The 21,244-nt window shown below is 39.5% G+C and overlaps 1 long non-coding RNA gene across 1 annotated transcript in view; it reads left to right on the plus strand.

The window, feature by feature from the left end:
* The first annotated feature begins 5,665 nt into the window (after positions 1-5,665).
* Positions 5,666-21,244, plus strand: part of LOC124607089 — a 41,174-nt gene continuing 25,595 nt past the window's right edge. Inside the window, exon 1 of the long non-coding RNA XR_006978774.1 lies at positions 5,666-5,900. This is a non-coding gene — a long non-coding RNA (uncharacterized LOC124607089). The remainder of the gene's footprint in view (positions 5,901-21,244) is intronic.

The raw sequence follows: 21,244 nt of genomic DNA on the forward strand, positions 1-21,244 counted from the left end.
ATGAAGATGGGAATTGTTGTTGACAGTAATATTTGGGATCGTGGAGGAATGAGCTGAGGTAGATCATATAATTTTGCTTTAAAAGACAAAAAAGTAAATTTGGTGAATGGGCAGTTGAAGGTAGCACTCAGCATCGAGGTGGAGGACGTAATGACAATATTTATGACTTAATTAAAAGACATGGTTAAAAAGGAGTTCCTGCATATGGGATTTTGTAGTATTGTGATTTGGATTAATGGGAAAGTAAGCTGACAGGTGAGGTGAGTTGTTTTGAAAGATGACGAGATATTTAAATTAGTAATTTGATAATCGTGTTTGCGTTGTTAAAGCATATGATGAGAAACGATAACTTCCAAGAGATATGACATATTATAAGAAAAACACATGCAATGACTATTTATAAAGGAATTCAATGACTGAGAACATTCAAGTATCCAAAAACAAATGCTGTAAATGGGACTCGCTGATATAGCGACATTAGTGTGATGCAGTAGCAAAGACACTAACTGATAACTTGATACCAGTGTATATGAGTTTAATTTGTACACCACATGTATGTTCTTTCCAACAGTTGGTTTATACTCGGGTGTATTTGTTTTTATACCCTGATCGCTATGTGAAAAATTATTAACTTCCAGCACTGAAGATGATCACTATGTGGTTGAAAATCGATTTTGCTATCAATAAACCATCAGTATTACGGCCAATGCTGACCTTCCTTTTAATATGACACTAAAAGGTGCGATGTAAAGTATTGTGTAATATGTGTTATAGGTTTCAATTTTAGAATGTCAATTTATGGTAATTAATTCTTTTGCTTGACTATTTGTACCAATGCATACATTTCTTGTTACTGTTTTTGGGGTCATAAACCAGATGACATTTAATTGTGAAACTTTTGATATTCATCAATAAGACATTTGTAATATACTCTTTCATTATTTTTGGGTAAATTTGAGACTTTCTTGTGATATATTGGATTATTAAGTTCATATGTTGTGAAAGTTTAAAATTTAAAATGACATAATCAAAGATCATAACTAATTTTAGTTAGACGGGACTTGCTTCTGTCACGGACATTTTATCTTGAGAGGTTCTTAGGAAAGTTTCATCATAAAATGAGGGGCACATGTGATGCCCTGACTAATAACGAGATATATTTTTTTCCTTTCTTTTACTGCCTTGTACTTCTTTGCTGTTTTCTATATGAGTTCCTTATGTAAAGGCTTACATTTTTCCTGATGGTATTTCAAATGGTTTTATTAAATGTAATGTGTTAAACGGAATGCGGTTTTTTCCAAGAATGATCGCCTCTCGAAGTCGCGGGTCCAAACGATACATTTCGACATATCGAACGTGCGATCCTAAATCGAGCACGCGAGGCAGGTGACTAGCGTTATGAGTTTGTTTACGCTGGTCACTACAGCAACGACAAAAGAAGAGCATTTAAAAAAACTTGTAATTACAAAGGAAACGATTTACCTTACCCGTCGGTGGTATTGTCATGTGAAAGTCCATGTGATGTGTACGCTACAGGAACAATTCCCTTCTTGCCATTAATTCGCGGCGTGTAACCTATAGCAACTAAGGGAATGGCGGAAAACAGATAAAAGACGGTCATAAATAATTGATCATAACGCCCACCACCAGAGTCGCGTGATCGATTTAAGATCGCACGTACGATAAGTATCGTTTGGGCCCCGCGACTTCGATAGGCAATCATTGTTGAAAATTACCCCGAATGCAGTGGAGGATGCTAAGTTCACCCAACCTGGATATGATGTGACGTCATTATGACGTATATACGCTTTAGTCGATTAACACACCTATCGACTTTTACGAACGTTCGAGATTCTAAACTGTCGTCAGCTAGTGGTTTGTTTTGACACGTGCGAGTCTGATAACAGCTCAGTGTGGCAGCGTATATGTATTTCGCCAAAATAAAAGAGCTGGATATTAATAGAAATTTTCCTGACCATGGTCTTGAAAACACCACAGACAATACGTTTCGTAAAAAAGTGAAGTCTTCGGATGTCCCGACCAGATTTGATTGTGTGATTGTTGTGTTGAACGCTTACACCGAAAATAATATTTATTTATTATCAATATTTTAGTATGGTTTCATACAATTGGTCTTGTCAGTACATATTACATTGTAGCAGCATACTCTTGCTGACTTTTTTTTCTTAATTTATATAGCTGAAAGAGAACTCGTGCAAGTTTGTTAGCTAAGTAATTTATATGTCCATCCCAAGATAGTCTCTTGTCAACCATAATTCCAAGTAATTTTACACTCGGACCGCAGAGACAGGTACCTTAGTGTCCAGTAATGACTGGTGTGTAGAATGATTGAATTTCTTCGAACTTAAAAAGAAAAATATGAGGCATTGTTGAAGAAAAATCGTCGACCGGAGATGAAATATGAGCGGAAGTGGATTTCTCAATGTAATCTTAACCAAAGGTTAGTGTCTTGACGCATCTAAAGATTTTGGCTGCTGAGTGCTTCTTCGCACTGAGTACGAATAACCGACGCACTTCAGCTGGGTCAGAAGTACATCAATTTCTGCTTGAGATTCACAATAACCACGCAATTGCCCGTCGTCATCGATGCTGAACTCTTTCAGATTTTCTCTCATTAGTCTCTCGAATGCTGAACACATAATTAGAGACGAGCAAACGAAAAACAACGCACAGGACACAAACACAGTACAATGCGCGATTTAAACGGCGCAGAGCACAGCGCTACCCTGTCACTACCTCTCGAAAGTTCACAAAAGTCGAATAGTCGATATACGGTTTCTATCGTTTTCGATGTAGCGTGTATACGTCATAATGACACCACATCGTATCCAAGTCCGGTGAACTTAGCATCCTCCGAATGCAGTAGGCAGGGATGCAAGAACTGCGGAGCGAGAGATGTATCGATAGTTGTCTGATCGAACAGTGTGGCAGACAGACTGCAGACGCGGATGGCGCGTAAGTACGGCAGTACGAAAGGAAGTTTAGTGTGTACTGTGTAGTAATGGTGTGGGTTTAACGCAATATTAATACCGGACTTTCATGTGTTAGACACGGTTTGAAATTTGACTTTATGAAAGACATTCTAAATAGACGTTGTATTACTCGAACGCTGTTGGTTGTTTCAGAATGAGTATTGTGGCAGTCACAAAGCAGTGAATGCATTCGTGAACGGACGGTATTGTCGTCAGTTTAGAATTGAACTGCGTTACATAAACTGTGAATTTTCTTTATTACAATATATGACGTATGCTAAAACACTAACCGCTTATGTGGAAACAGTGAACTGTGTTGCTACGTAAGTGGCTGTTTTCGTGGGGACAGTGTTTACGTGAAGCATGAATATTAACAGAAGGTGGAGTGTCTTAACTTCGCAATTGGCAAATTATAGCAAGTAGAATATTAATTTAAACACGGTGTATTGACTGTGGCGAACTATCGTGTGTGAAAGTTGCAGCTGAACTAATACGATCTTCAAGTGCTGTATAAATAGTTACTTGGTTCCAGCCTATGACAAATGGATGCTGCCCAACATAATACCGCCACCAGCAAAAACAGGATTTAAAGAAAAAAGGATATATTAATGTCAGGTACACGTCTGGATGACCTTCAAACTGCATCTACCGCCGTCGCCACATATCGCCGACGCAGAACAGATAAGACTCATAAACTCATTCCTCTTTTCGAGAAACTCACAATTGTAAACAATTTGATTTCTTTTTGCTTTGTGATAGACTATATCTTAATGTTTCACTCCGTAAATAAAAGTAGTGTACTGTAAAAACTGTTCACCTTCAGTGACTGTTGACCCCACCACTTATCAGTAGCTATTGCCATCTTTTTTTTACTTTTCAGTGTATTTGTACTGGTCGTTGCATACGTTGTGTGTGTCTTTTGGAAGGGTGCACTTCGATGTATGTGTGCAGCAGTTTAGGCGGGAGAATTTGTGTGTTGTACTATGAAATTTGGCCAAACGTATAATTTGAAGCATCCGCCATTGAAGTTATTTATATTGACCAATTATGGTGCGTTTACAATTAGTTGCGGCTTTTGACAGTTCAGCGCGGAAAGAGTGGAGGAAAGCTTAGTTGCCAGCGTGAGCTGCAGCTAACTGCGTGAACAGAAGAAAGTCGCTCAAGCTGAGCGTCTGCGATCTTTCTCAGGCGACTGCAAGGAAACTATCAGTTAAAAACATCTGATGCTCGCATATCTTGTAGGTTAATTCGTCAGCTTCGTGACGAACTGCACATCATTTCATTAATGTTCATAGTTATTGTGATATTTCGATGTTATTACTGCAAGAGATTCTGTAAGTTTGCAGCAAGAAATAAGGGTCGCTATGAATTTGCATTTCGTGCGTATTAGGTCATATGTTGCCTCATATGAAATGGAGAAACATACTGAATTATTATTTAAAGTTGGAGGGATCTGTCTGCTGTCTCGAGGAAATGGAATGTAGCCTATATACACCACTTCGTCATGAAAGCACGCGCCAGCGAAAAAGCCAGAAAGAAATAGTTACAAATCCCACTTATCAGATAAGCCGTTCGAGGTCTCCCAAACAAGATTTAGGTAAATGATAGTAGCATACAAAATGCAGAATATTTTGCCATATGATTAATACGCAAAACTTTCCTATCCGCCGCGATATCGAGCAACCACAGATTTGTTTTCCGGTGAAATAATGTAATTTTTAAGGACGATCGATGGCTGGTGAAATGAGAATTGCTGTGAGTTTTGTGACGCTATAAGTGAAGTTACACGTTTACTTTATTCTGAGAATGGGCTTTTTCATAAACTGCTGACCTGACTTGCCCTCATTTACTAATTTAATAGCACACTATTTCATGATTCTGTCGCATTTTCAACTGCGTTAGAATGTTAATGATATGAATGTTTGTTAACTGTGCTCTATTTTCAGAAAAGAAGCAGATTTTAGCGTGGCAACAAGAGAAGTAATGTGTTGCTCAAAACTCCTGATAGTCCCTCGTAAATCCATTTCTCCTCAACTACCTTCTCGGTATGGCAGACAGCTAGAGACCTGCCCTGCGGTGCAACGTTTCATATAACTTCTTTTTTCAGCATTTTAGCGTATTCTCAGTCGGATTTAAATTAGCATGACATGGACTAAGCCTGATTAAACTATATCCTTTAGCGTCAGCCAGTTTGTCGACCTGGTCTGTTAACTTCGCCTTATACCTGCTACTTCAACTTTATCCAGTGGAACAGTTCTTTGTGCTCAGAGCGAAATATCCGCTTTCATCCACAGGATTGTTTTAGCTTTATCCATCACTACAGAGTGATATGGCGCTATGTCCATTATTATTGTCGAATTCGGGGGAATATTTTGCAGCAGAACATTATTTTCAAAGCCATAGAGTGTTCTTGAACGTCCGCTTTCAGTGTGAATCTTGTGTTTTCAGACGTGGTACACTGTTTATATTAATACAAATACAACACAAAACACTTATTCACAATACCTGATGACGGTACGACACTTTAGCGCCAGAAAATACCACGCTTCAACGAGAGGTGACGAACGTCGATGCATCTATTGCGCGACACCACGTGGTAATGTTTATCAACGGTATGGCAACAGAGGCGCTTTACCAACCGAAGCGCAAGCGCTGGTGGCGCGGCAGGGAAAGCCTGCTCCCCATTGGTGTTACTTGGGCAACGGCGTTACGTCCCCACCGCTGAGCCAAACGTCAAAAGTCGCAACTACTTTTAAACGCACTAAAAGTAGCTTACTCGCTATTGGTTCAGGTGGACGTATTAGAGGGAACTGTGAATCTAACAGCTGTCAAAGTACAAGCCACTTAACGACATATTTCCATTCATCCATGTTTGGATGCAATTTTACCCGAGTTTAACTGTTACTGGTAAGCAAAATTACAGTGTACTGTGTCCTTATTTACCGAATTAGCTTCAGAGTGTTTTACTGTTTTCACTATCAAAGGATTTTACTATCTGAATTTTAACAGGAGTGGGGAACTTCTCATATAGAGGTTTGCTTTTGAAGTTTCCAGAAGTAAAATGGGTTCTTGCAGTTTATGCAATATTAATTTATTCATGCAGTTTTTTAAACGTTTTCTGATTACAAATTCACGGTCATAGTAAATCTCTAGGAACCCTTTTCATCTACATCTACATGGATGCTCTGCAAATTACATTTAAGTGCCTGGCAGAGGGTTCATCGAACCACCTTCACAATTCTCTATTATTCCAATCTCGTATAGCGCGCAGAAAGAATGAACACCTGTATCTTTCCGTATGGGCTCTGATTTCCCTTATTTTAGCATGGTAATTGTTCCTCCCTGAGTAGGTCGCTGTCAACAAAATATTTTTGCTTTCAGAGGAGAAAGTTGGTGATTGGAATTTCGTGAGAAGATTTCGTCACAACGAAAAACGCCTTTCTTTTAATGATTTCCAGCCTAAATCCTGAATCATTTCTGTGACACTCTCCCATATTTCGCGATAATACAAAACGTGCAGGTAGGTTAGAAAATTTAAAAAGGGAAATGGATAGGTTAAAGTTAGATATAGTGGGAATTAGTGAAGTTCGGTGGCAGGAGGAAGAAGACTTTTGGTCTGGTGATTACAGGGTTATAAATACAAAATCAAATAGGGGTAATGCAGGAGTAGGTTTAATAATGAATAAAAAAATAGGAGTGCGGGTTAGCTACTACAAACAGCATAGTGAACGCATTATTGTGGCCAAGATAGACACAAAGCCCATGCCTACTACAGTAGTACAAGTTTATATGCCAACTAGCTCTGCAGATGATGAAGAAATTGATGAAATGTATGACGAGATGAAAGAAATTATTCAGGTAGTGAAGGGAGACGAAAATTTAATAGTCATGGGTGACTGGAATTTGGTAGTAGGAAAAGGGAGAGAAGGAAACATAGTAGGTGAATATGGATTGGGGGGAAGAAATGAAAGAGGAAGCCGCCTTGTAGAATTTTGCACAGAGCATAACTTAATCATAGCTAACACTTGGTTCAAGAATCATGATAGAAGGTTGTATACCTGGAAGAATCCTGGAGATACTAAAAGGTATCAGATAGATTACATAATGGTAAGGCAGAGATTTAGGAACCAGGTTTTAAATTGTAAGACATTTCCAGGGACAGATGTGGACTCTGACCACAATCTATTGGTTATGAACTGCAGATTGAAACTGAAGAAACTGCAAAAATACGGGAATTTAAGGAGATGGGACCTGGATAAACTGAAAGAACCAGAGGTTGTAGAGAGTTTCAAGGAGAGCATAAGGGAACAATGGACAGCAATGGGGGAAAGAAATACAGTAGAAGAAGAATGGGTAGTTCTGAGGGATGCAGTAGTGAAGGCAGCAGAGGATCAAGTAGGTAAAAAGACGAGGGCTAATAGAAATCCTTGGGTAACAGAAGAAATATTGAATTTAATTGATGAAAGGAGAAAATATAAAAATGCAGTAAATGAAGCAGGCAAAAAGGAATACAAACATCTCAAAAATAAGATCGACAGGAAGTGCAAAATGGCTAAGCAGGGATGGCTAGAGAACAAATGTAAGGATGTAGATGCTTGTCTCACTAGGGGTAAGATAGATACTGCCTACAGGAAAATTAGAGAGACCTTTGGAGAGAAGAGAACCACTTGTATGAATATCAAGAGCTCAGATGGCAACCCAGTTCTAAGCAAAGAAGGGAAGGCAGAAAGGTGGAAGGAGTATATAGAGGGTTTATACAAGGGCGATGTACTTGAGGACAATATTATGGAAATGGAAGAGGATGTAGATGAAGATGAAATGGGAGATAAGATACTGCGTGAAGAGTTTGACAGAGCACTGAAAGACCTGAGTCGAAACAAGGCCCCGGGAGTAGACAACATTCCATTAGAACTACTGATGGCCTTGGGAGAGCCAGTCATGACAAAGCTCTACCATCTGGTAGGCAAGATGTATGAGACAGGCGAAATACCCACAGACTTCAAGAAGAATATAATAATTCCAATCCCAAAGAAAGCAGGTGTTGACAGATGTGAAAATTATCAAACTGTCAGTTCAATAAGCCACAGCTGCAAAATACTAACGCGAATTCTTTGCAGACGAAGGGAAAAACTGGTAGAAGCTGACCTCGGGGAAGATCAGTTTGGATTCCGTAGAAATGTTGGAACACGTGAGGCAATACTAACCTTAAGACTTATCTTAGAAGAAAGATTAAGAAAAGGCAAACCTACGTTTCTAGCATTTGTAGACTTAGAGAAAGCTTTTGACAACGTTAACTGGAATACTCTCTTTCAAATTCTGAAGGTGGCAGGGGTCAAATACAGGAAGCAAAAGGCTATTTACAATTTGTACAGAAACCAGATGGCAGGTATAAGAGTCGAGGGTCATGAAAGGGAAGCAGTGGTTGGGAAAGGAGTGAGACAGGGTTGTAGCCTCTCCCCGATGTTATTCAATCTGTATATTGAGCAAGCGGTAAAGGAAACAAAAGAAAAATTCGGAGTAGGTATTAAAATCCATGGAGAAGAAATAAAAACTTTGAGGTTCGCCGATGACATTGTAATTCTGTCAGAGACAGCAAAGGACTTGGAAGAGCAGTTGAACGGAATGGACAGTATCTTGAAAGGAGGATATAAGATGAACATCAACAAAAGCAAAACGAGGATAATGGAATGTAGTCAAATTAAATCGGATGATGCTGAGGGGATTAGATTAGGAAATGAGACACTTAAAGTAGTAAAGGAGTTTTGCTATTTAGGGAGTAAAATAACTGATGATGGTCGAAGTAGAGAGGATATAAAATGTAGACTGGCAATGGCAAGGAAATCGTTTCTGAAGAAGAGAAATTTGTTAACATCAAGTATAGATTTAAGTGTCAGGAAGTCGTTTCTGAAAGTATTTGTATGGAGTGTAACCATGTATGGAAGTGAAACATGGACGATAACCAGTTTGGACAAGAAGAGAATAGAAGCTTTCGAAATGTGGTGCTACAGAAGAATGCTGAAGATTAGATGGGTAGATCACGTAACTAATGAGGAGGTATTGAATAGGATTGGGGAGAAGAGAAGTTTGTGGCACAACTTGACTAGAAGAAGGGATCGATTGGTAGGACATGTTCTGAGGCATCAAGGGATCACAAAGTTAGCATTGGAGGGCAGCGTGGAGGGTAAAAATCGTAGAGGGAGACCAAGAGATCAATACACTAAGCAGATTCAGAAGGATGTAGGTTGCGGTAGGTACTGGGAGATGAAGAAGCTTGCACAGGATAAAGTAGCATGGAGAGCTGCTTCAAACCAGTCTCAGGACTGAAGACCACAACAACAACAACAAAACGTGCTGCCTTTCTTTGAACTTTTTCGATGTACTCCGTCAGTCCTATCTGGTAAGGGTCCCACACCGCGCAGCAGTATTCCAAAGGAGGACGGACAAGCGTAGTTAGACAGTCTCCTCAGTAGGTCTGTTACATTTTCTAAGTGTCCTGCCAATAAAACGCACTCTTTGGTTAGCCTTCCCCGCAACATTTTCTGTGTGTTCCCTCCAATTTAAGTTGTTCGTAATTGTAATGCCTAGATATTTAGTTGAATTTAGACTTTTAGGTTAGACTGATTTATCCTGTAACCGAAGTTTGAATTCCTTTTAGCACTCATGTGGATGACCTCACACTTTTCGTTATTTAGGATCAATTGCCACTTTTCGCACCATTCAGATATTTTTTCTAAATCGTTTTGCAGTTTGTTTTGATCTTCACAGGCTGCAGTCTTTTAACAAGTAATATGACTTTTAGAATGCACATGTTTACTACCGTCAGTACACCAGTTTTTGAAAACATGCCAGCTTCATTGTATTTTGCCCCACAAATGATTCTTATGGTCGTTTTCGCAATAGCTTATTTAGATTTGCTTTGGTTGTTGCTCTCCAAATTTCTATTCCATTAATAAATTGACAGAAAAAATAAGGCATGGAATGCAGTCTTTAGGACAACAGTGTCTTTGCAGAATTAGCTTATATTAATTGCAAATATATTCTGAGACAACTTACATACTAGAGTGTCAACAGTTTGTCCCATTTTAGATTGCTTTGAATTGTTAAATTAAGGAATTTTGCACTACTCTCTTTTTTTCCCTTCTAATACATTGCCTATTTATGGTTTAATTTCATCATGAAAACTATTCTTGTTGAGCTCCATGAGACATGTTTTACTGATGCTTACATTTAAGAGGCTTTCATTAAAGCATTGAACAATTTCATTTGTCATATTATTACTAAGGTGTCTAGTTTGTTAAATGATTCGATTTTACACATGATACATGTATCGTATGGGTCATTTCATGTCAAGTTCCCTAAGGGTCCACACTCAACCATCTCCAATTTCGGTGAAATTTTTACAGGACGTACATATAGACCTTACATGAAGCACTGCCAAATTACAGGTTCATAAGTGGTATGGTTGGGCCACTAGCCACCTTTTCATAAAGTCTCGTTTTTAGACATTGTGACTGAAATGAATAAATGATCAACTTTGTTCCATTGTTCAGGATTTAAGAGACCTATCATGCTGAAACTTTGTGATCCTGTTCAACTTTTTGGGTACAATAGCTTAGTTGCAGTACAAAAGGTCAAACAATGGTAAATTCATCATAGTGTGCTGTCAAAGTGGCTCATAAATCTTGTCGTACCAAATTTTGGCTACACGTCATTGCCTTGTATTTACTGAAAGAGTAACTTTCTGAAGCTAATACTTTAGTTATTTGCAGCCTGCCCAGCATGTTATAAAGCTCTGCAAGTGACACCCAGATTGCTCAGATAATAACCGAGTTATCGAAGTTCAAAGTGTGCTAAAAATTTTAATCAGTCAATTTTGGCTCACTTTCAGACGGTCATATCTCAAAAGGATCACTCAAATTTGATTTTTTTCGGCACTATTGAAAACAGCTCACCTTGTTTGATCAGAAAGAATTGTTTTTATTTGGAAGACTTTGCATTTAAGAACAAATAAACTTATATTTTCATTATATTACATTTCTCGACTTAAATGAATAAATGATCAACTTTAATTTACCATTACTCAGGATCTAAGAGACCTGTCATGATGAAACATTGTGATCCTGTTCAACGTTTTGGGTACAGTATCTTAGCTGTAAAACATATCTTAGCTGTAAAACGAAAGATCAAACTATTGTAAATTCATTATAGTGTGCTATCAAAGTGGCTCATAAATCTTGCCGTACCAAATTGTGACGATAATTTAATGCCTCATATCTACTGGAAGAATAACTTTCTGAAGCTGATACTTTAGTTATCTGCAACCTGTCAGCATGTCATACAGCTCTGCAAGTGTCATCCAGATTACTGAAATAATAACAGAGTTATCTGGGCTCACCTTGTCTGATCAGAAAAAGTTGTTTTTATTTTGGAGACAGACCAGTTTAGTGTCAACAATGGAGTTTGATAACATGCTTCAAAAATTAATTTTGTGTGGTGAAGAGTGTTCAGATGTTGTGTGTGCCTTTTTAAACGATGTAAAGTGTGTTATCGTTGCTGGATAAACATCTTTTTTCGGTAAGTAAAAATTACTTCAAGGTATGTGGTGACTCTTTAGAAATGTTTATAAGGTTATTTAATTTTTTTCTGTTGTAGTCTCAAGGAAGTTCCCATTATCTATTAGATTAGATTAGATTAGATTAATACTAGTTCCATGGATCATGAATACGATATTTCGTAATGATGTGGAACGAGTCAAATTTTCCAATACATGACATAATTAGGTTAATTTAACAACATACTTAAGTTAATATAACAACTTTATTTTTTTGTGTTTTTTTGCTTTCTTTATTTTTTATTTATTTATTTTTTTTTTTAATATTTTTGGTTTTTTTTTCTTAATTTATATCTAAAACTTCCTCTATGGAGTAGAAGGAGTTGTCATTCAGAAATTCTTTTAATTTCTTCTTAAATACTTGTTGGTTATCTGTCAGACTTTTGATACTATTTGGTAAGTGACCAAAGACTTAAGTGCCAGTATAATTCACCCCTTTCTGTGCCAAAGTTAGGTTTAATCTTGAATAGTGAAGATCGTCCTTTCTCCTAGTATTGTAGTTATGCACACTGCTATTACTTTTGAATTGGGTTTGGTTGTTAATAACAAATTTCATAAGAGAGTATATATACTGAGAAGCTACTGTGAATATCCCTAGATCCTTAAATAAATGTCTGCAGGATGATCTTGGGTGGACTCCAGCTATTATTCTGATTACACGCTTTTGTGCAATAAATACTTTATTCCTCAGTGATGAATTACCCCAAAATATGATGCCATATGAAAGCAATGAGTGAAAATAGGCGTAGTAAGCTAATTTACTAAGATGTTTGTCACCAAAATTTGCAATGACCCTTATTGCATAAGTAGCTGAACTCAAACGTTTCAGCAGATCATCAATGTGTTTCTTCCAATTTAATCTCTCATCAATGGACATACCTAAAAATTTGGAATATTCTACCTTAGCTATATGCTTCTGATTAAGGTCTATATTTATTAATGGCGTCATACCATTTACTGTACGGAACTGTATGTACTGTGTCTTATCAAAATTCAGTGATAGTCCGTTTACAAGGAACCACTTAGTAATTTTCTGAAAGACAGTATTGACAATTTCATCAGTTAATTCTTGTTTCTCAGGTGTGATTACTATACTTGTATCATCAGCAAAGAGAACTAACTTTGCCTCTTCATGAATATAGAATGGCAAGTCATTAATATATAATAAGAACAACAAAGGACCCAAGACTGACCCTTGTGGAACCCCATTCTTGATAGTTCCCCAGTTTGAGGAATGTGCTGATCTTTGCATGTTACGAGAACTACTTATTTCAACTTTCTGCACTCTTCCAGTTAGGTACGAATTAAACCATTTGTGCACTGTCCCACTCGTGCCACAATACTTGAGCTTGTCTAGCAGAATTTCATGATTTACACAATCAAAAGCCTTTGAGAGATCACAAAAAATCCCAATGGGTGGTGTTCGGTTATTCAGATCATTCAAAATTTGATTGGTGAAAGCATATATGGCATTTTCTGTTGAAAAACCTTTCTGGAAACCAAACTGACATTTTGTTAGTACTTCATTTTTACAGATATGTGAAGCTACTCTTGAATACATTACTTTCTCAAACATTTTGCATAAAGCTGTTAGAAGGGAGATTGGACGGTAATTGTTGACATCAGATCTATCCCCCTTTTTATGCAAAGGTATAACAATAGCATATTTCAGTCTATCAGGGAAAATGCCCTGTTCCAGAGAGCTATTACACAGGTGGCTGAGAATCTTACTTATCTGTTGAGAACAAGCTTTTAGTATTTTGCTGGAAATGCCATCAATTCCATGTGAGTTTTTGCTTTTAAGCAAGTTTATTATTTTCCTAATTTCAGAGGGAGAAGTGGGTGAGATTTCAGTTGTATCAAATTGCATAGGTTTGGCCTCTTCCATTAACAGCCTAGCATCTTCTAATGAACACCTGGATCCTACTATATCCACAACATTTAGAAAATGATTATTAAAAATATTTTCAACTTCTGACTTTTTGTTCGTAAAGCTTTCATTCAATTTGATGGTAATACTGTCTTCCTCTGCTCTTGGTTGACCTGTTTCTCTTTTAATAATATTCCAAATTGTTTTAATTTTATTATCAGAGTTGCTGATTTCAGACATGATACACATACTCCTGGATTTTTAATAACTTTTCTTAATATAACACAGTAGTTTTTATAATTTTTGATAGTTTCTGGGTCACTACTCTTTCTTGCTGTCAGATACATTTCCCTTTTCCGGTTACAAGATATTTTTATACCCTTAGTAAACCATGGTTTGTTACAAGGTTTCTTACGAGTATATTTAACTACTTTCTTGGGGAAGCAGTTTTCAAATGCATTTACAAAAATGTCATGAAATAAATTATATTTTAAATTGGCATCAGGTTCACGGTACACCTCATCCCAGTCTAACTGCTGTAGGCTTTCCCTGAAATTTGCAATTGTTAAATCGTTGACTGAACGTACTACTTTGGAGGACTGTTTAGTATTGCTGAATGGAGCTATGTCATATATTGTAACTAGCTGTGCACCATGATCAGAAAGACCATTCTGAACAGGCTGAGCGTTTATCTGGTTAAACTTATCTTGGTCTATAAAGAAGTTATCTATCAGTGAGCTGCTATCCTTTACCACCCAAGTAGGAAAATCAATAACGGGTGTCAAATTGAAAGAACCGAGTAATACTTCAAGGTCATTTTTCCTATTACCCTCTTTCAGAGAATCTACATTGAAGTCCCCACAAATAATAATTTGCTTCCCCCTGACTGACAGATAGCACAACAAGGAGTCCAAATTTTTCAGAAATAGATGAAAATTTCCTGATGGGGACCTATATACAGTTACAATTATAAATGTGCCTTTATTTAATTTAAGCTCACAGGCACATGCTTCTATATGTTTCTCTACACAAAACTTTTTTGTTTCTATACTTTTTGCACAATGATAACTTTTGACATATATGGCAACTCCTCCTTTCTCCATATTTTCTCTCATTACATGTGCAGAGAGCTTATAACCACTTACATTTACCTTATCCATATCAGTAACAATGTGATGCTCAGACAGGCATAGTATATCTATTTCTTTCTCAGCTTCTAAATCTTCTAAACAAACCAGAAGCTCATCTACTTTATTCTTTAAACTCCCAATATTTTGATGAAATATACTTACATTAATTTTAATTATACTTTTATGAGAACCTTTCCTTATTCTAACATTTGCAGTACTCTCCTGTCTGAGTTTCTCATTGTGCTTAGGCCTAGTTCTTATACCAGTGGTCACATGCTGTTCAGAGAGGCAGATTATGTCAACTGGGTTGGGTGACTTTAATTCATCAATGCAATTACCTAGGACTGAGATACAACTTGGTGGAGATAAAATTTCTGGTGATTGGTGAAAATTTACAATTGGTAGCTGTGATTGGTGATCCAATGCGCTAGAATTGTGCTGTTTAATTTCTTTCCTAAACTGAAGATTTGTTTCAATCCTGACCTCTCGTAGAACTTGACATCTTTCTGTCTTACCTATCTTAAAAAATTGTTTAATATTTTTCAGTTGGAAATGTACATCACTTCTACTTATCTAATATTGAAACAAACAGCAATTGGAAGCGTAAATTTAATTGTAGTGTAATGGATATCAACAAGGTTTCAGTAATATGTGTCATTGGCCTTGCAATTAATTTTGCATGTCATCTGAAAACATACACACATCAACAAGGCTTCATTCCAGTCAAAGAAGTTTCAGTAGAGCAACAGGAATTGATAAACCAAAGAAGTGAGATATGTCTTATTGAAAATGCACAAATATGCTTTCATCACAGAGCAATACTTGTGGACAAATATGACTTTCTACAAAGATCTTGTTGTAATCCTTTTGGTGCAAAGAACCATTCTGTTAAAAAGGGTTTATGGATTGTCAATGTGGAAACAGCAAAACAATTGCAAGCCGTGACTAAGAGATGTGAAACCTGGTCAGAAGATCTGTCCAACTTGCAGAAAACAATTTTTAGCAAAGAAAGCAGAAAAATCACAGTCAACTTCTAACCAGTCAGAAGATGAAGCATATCCAGAAATCTCAATTGATTCAAGTCTAACTGCTTTTGGGGTCTCCCCTCTAAAATTTCAGAGATTATCAATAAGTGATGTGAAAGGTTACGCAAAACGAAAAATAAGCGAAGCTCAAGAGGCAATTGCGAACAACATTGCTGCTGCTGCTGCTGCTGCTGCTGGAGGATTCGCCCCAAAAGATCGTCAAACACCTAGGACAAGCAAAACATGTCCTGATTGTGAAGATTATAAACAGCTGATTAAAGATTCGAAAGAGAAGTTGCAATTGTCCAGGCAGCCAGAAAACTTGCAAATACTGACATTAGTACCACAGAGCTGGACTATAAAAGATATGACTTTTCAACTAGACAGAAAGTCTGTAGTTTTCAGTTTTGTATTTTTCACTGTTTTTATAGATTTGCTATTTTAATCTGTCTGGGAAGATGCCCAATCCTGTTATATTATTTACTGCTACAGACAAAGGTAGAGACATTTTCTCTACACAGTTTTTATACATTAATACTGAGGTCATCATGCCCTGCAGAACTGGAAGAGTTTAAAGAGCTAATTATGTTCATTATTTCTTTGCAGTTTGTGGGGGCTAGATGTATACTATGCTCAGATGAATTGCCTTTAAAATTTTACTGCAGGTTATTATGTTTGTCATTGACAGCTTCCCCCACTGAAGAAAAATAATTAATTGAAAATATCTAAAATATCAAGTTGGTCAATAATAAAGTCCATACAGCATTTGTCCCTGCATGTTCTAAAGCTGTTTATCATTTCTCATACAGCAACTGTAACACTGCGTTAAGACTGAAGTTTGTTTGGAACATAATTGCTACTGATCTGTATTAATAGATCTTTAAAGTATTCTTGATGAATTTCGAAGGCCTCCTTTTGCGTGAGAATTTCTGTTACTCAGCACTGCACTGTGGAGTAATTTTAATTGTTCCCTTGCTTCAATGACATCATTATTTATCCAGATACTTTTGTTTGTTTAATGTTTGTGGCTACAACTGGGCATGTGGCATCAAAACAGTAGCAAAAGTCGGCAGCAAAGCTGTCTTAGGAAAAGTCACTGCAAAAACTATCTCTGGTCCTCGGGCAGTGTGTTCTGAAACACCAAGTGTTCAAGTAGTATCTATCAGTATAATGCGTAAATAATAAATATTGTGTATGTGAATCAGCAACATTGACAGTCATTACGCATCATGAACATCGTGTGTATTGCCAAAGTCCTACATTCGTGATCCCGAGTTTTTCGACAACCACACCGTGGACATTTTTGTGTGACACGTCGCTCCACCTCCACCTGACGTGAGAATCCAACACCATGCCAACATGGATCCCACACACACCGACGGTCAGCCAGCTACGGTTAATGATACCAAGTGCGGCGAGTGTTTATCTAATGACTTTTCACCACTACGAGACGGAAATTACAGTACTTCTGTGTTTAATACTTGCACGACAATGCAACCATTGTCATTGTCACATCAGCGCACACATAAGGACTACAATACTGAACTTCCATTGATCACAGTGCCTTTAACAACACTGAAAATAAGGTTATGAGTGCTTATGTGGACACTAACCTTGTTACACTACATAATGAAGGGACAACGATGACCAGCGGTAATGAACAAGGGCGCTACCCTGCTGCCCCTGCCATTCTCGAGTGCAGTATTCCAATTGATATTCATTCAGCCAGTACTAATGCTACTTGCAAGTCTTCCTATCAGCCGAGTGACTCTATCATTATTGAGGTGTCAGGCATTGACAGGTTAATTACGGACACCAATCACAGTGACGTAACAAATGCCAAACAATCAGTGACAACAAACCAATATGCAGGTCAGTGTATTTGGTGGTCTCAGGGACAGATAGTGCTGGTTAACAGTGATTTTGAATAGAATGGCACATTTCCGCGAGTTGCTTTCGCTCCCACACGTCGTGCGGGTGACGTCACGGCAGCTGCGCCGCATACCACGGTACACCTCGGGCGTGACATCATGGCCCCGCTGGCCTCACCACTCCCCACACCCCAGCTCGCACTAGGATATGCTGATGCCTGCTGCGTGCTGGTACGGATGCACAATGTGATCGTTTTACCACAACCACACATCAACAGCTACCACGATGCCGCAAAAGGTGCATCAACAGCCCTACGACCACAAGATGGATATCAGAATTACAACCTGACTGCTACACCAACCGCACAGACAACGAAGGGCCTTAAGTTCGAGCCAGGCATCTCTGCCACACCTACAGTGAACCCATACTACATGGGCCGATGATCTACCTCGAATTTATTCAGCTGATGATGATGACATGACACGCCGCCGATCCTATGGGTATGCCATACGGACCTCCCGTGCCGTGATGGCCTCTGACTGACCATGATTTCACCCCACCAACTGCGACATGCATTACAACTGAGGGGTGCGATGCCATTAACGTGGACTTATTTGCTACACCACCCATATTGCACGCTACGTTTCATTGCACGAATGCCACCACAGCAACCGTGACACAACTAACGGAACAGTGTGCACAGTGGACACGCGGACAAACTCTGCCAGAAAACTGTGATATCCAACAGAAATATATTTCTCCAGAGTCTGTTGATGCCTCTATACGTCACACGGGTGGCGGAAGAGAGATATCAGCTGCGCCCCGACTAACCACTCCATGTGCGTGATGTCACCACCCGGCCAGCCGTGCCACGTCGGACCACAGCTCCAACGGGAATATCACACCACATCATGCTGGCAGGTACAACAAACAGCAGCCATACCTTATTAGGCCATCACAGTTGGTCTGAGCAACACTATGCAACTATTGCACAAAAAACTCAGTGGGACCAACACAAAACGATCACTACGGGAACCACTCAATGTCTATCAAACTCCACCTGCCGTCCATTCACACAGACTCGCCAGAAGTGTGCTTTGCTTTATGCGAATGTATGATGAGGACAGCAGGGATTGAGGACAACCAGATCAAGCTGTTAATACTTCTCAACCATTTCAGGGAACAAGCAGATCTCATCAGCGATCCACCTCTAAATACTGTGCACAAGTATGAGATGGTGAAATCACTAATATTGCAATGATTATCATGCAATTCGGAGCAACAACTGCACCTCACTATAAATGAGATGACACTGGATGACGACACACCATCAGCATTATGGCACAAACATTGATAACAACCTACTACCAGACTGGCCCCTATGGTCATTATGGTTATTCAAGCTTCCAGAGCAAATACAGAGGCATTTCTAATACATGTGGACACCCATTGGAAATGCACCTGATAGGATGCTGGCACCCGCACGCCACCAGACACTGATCAATGCCAGGACACCTGTCTACGACTGACACGCAAGTGACTGATACGGTGCACAGGACAGCAGCAGCGGACACAGCCCAAAACACTGTGTGCAGATCCCGGGCAACCTCATCCTCCCCGTGTAACTGGACACCAGCCGCATGGCAGGCTGTGACCGCTGCAGCGCCGTGGCACTCATGGCGGTCGGATCCAGCTCCTGCAGAAAACCAGGAAGAAAGGGAGGCAGCCAATGCCCAGGCTGCCACAATACGGCCCAGCCAAAACAAAACGACAAGCTGCTACTGCTGGTTTCATGTTGACAGCCGTGCTGCTACCCAAACTACGTCGGCAGACTGGCATAGGTGCACCAGCCCACCTCCCTACAACAAGCCGCCATTCTACTGGAGATGCCAAATCACGTACCACGCCACACATGTGGGCAGACGGTGCATGACTCTTTGTTTATTCCCACTGGCTACACAAGTACCTGCTGGTTGATATAGGCTTGGACATAAGCACGCTACCCCTACTTTTCACCACAGGAGATTACAAGCTCTCAGTCATATAACTTCAAGTGGCAACTGATCCATTCATACCGGTAATTGGGACACCCTCGTGACGCTCTGGCTAGACGACCACACACCACGTCCAGGGACTTTCGTTCTGGCCGAAACGGTGGAACTGGTGCTCAGAGCGGACTTCCTCCATCATTACCACCTCATCCCGGATCTCAGCCTCTGTTATTACAATGCAACGGATTACACCCTATAGGGGGTGTCTGCAATAACAGTCTGCTGTTCACTACAGACCCTCCCCCTCTACCGCTAGACATGGAGACCACAGCGGATCTTACAATGCAATAAACTCTGTGAAAAGATCACGGCCTACGAGATCATCTGCAAAGAGAAGAACAAAACATGCACAGAGAACGAGCAGCTACATAGCCGCCACCATGAACTGGACAGCCAGCTGCAATGAATCTGCCAGTAACTACAGACAGCCTGACACACCCGAGAGCCACAGGATAACTGTACAACCACTAACAGATACACAGGTTGGTACAGTGCCTATTACACTGGGTGGTACAGTTCCTGCAAGAGTTTTGATCAGTGACAGTATTTACACTCCCATGAGCAAGTCGAATAGTGACAGTGTTTCTGCTCTTGTGAGTAGATTACCCACCAACAAGGCTACCAGCCCTGTGGACAGATGAGACAACAGGATTCCATCCCCTGGACTACCCCTACCAAACAAAACAGTTAGCATAATTATGAACAGCACCGTCCACAGAGTTAATGACTCCAGAACTGCTTGTACGCCGCTGCCCCCACTGCCGAGCCCCCACAAACTCGAGGCGGCCAAAGCAGCCATTGAAGAATTTCTCCAGGACAGTATACTCAGACTTTTGGACAGTGCGTGGGCATCACCTGTAACTATGCGGCAGAAGAAAGATGGTACATGGCACCTCTGCGGTGACTAGCGGTACCTCAATGCCAGAACAATTATAGACAGCTACCTGGTTCCGAATATCCAAGATTTCACACATGGGGTGGTAGGGGCAACCATCTTTAGCATACTGGACTGTAACAGAGTATACTCCCAAATGCCTATGGCCACGGGGGACGTTCACAAAACAGCCATTATCACTCCATTTGGTTTATATGAACTCTTATTCATGCTGTTTGGGTTGAAAAATGCTGGACAGACGTGGCAAAGATTCATTGGTGGGTTGTTTTTCAATGTGCCACACTGTTATTGGTATTTACACAATTTAATTATATTCTCAAAATCCACAGAGGAACACGAGGGACACTTGTGTGTAGTATAGGACAAGCCGTCAACACAAGATGGAAATTAATACTGACAAATGCCAACTGCAACAGCCTTGATTCAAGTTCGTTGACCACCTAGTCTATGCAACAGGCATACGGCCCACACAGGACAAAATTGAGCAAATTACTGATGGGTCCCCTCTCACAAATTACCAAGAACTAAGTACATTTTTTGGCATTGTCTATTTCTACAGATGACACCTACCCCATGCAGCTGAAACTCTACTTCCTATCACAGAAGCTCTGCGGGGGGAAAAATACATCACGGAAGACGAAGCTAACATGGACAGCTGAGATGCAAACTGCATTCGATGACATTAATGCTCAAATAACTCATGCCGTTACACTTGCACTACATTCACTGGATTGCTCATCTTATCAGTACCAAGCGATAGATGCTGTATTACAGCAGGAAGTGCCAGGAATGGCACA

The sequence above is a fragment of the Schistocerca americana genome, chromosome 3, assembly GCF_021461395.2.
Source record: "Schistocerca americana isolate TAMUIC-IGC-003095 chromosome 3, iqSchAmer2.1, whole genome shotgun sequence".
Lineage (NCBI taxonomy): Eukaryota > Metazoa > Arthropoda > Insecta > Orthoptera > Acrididae > Schistocerca > Schistocerca americana.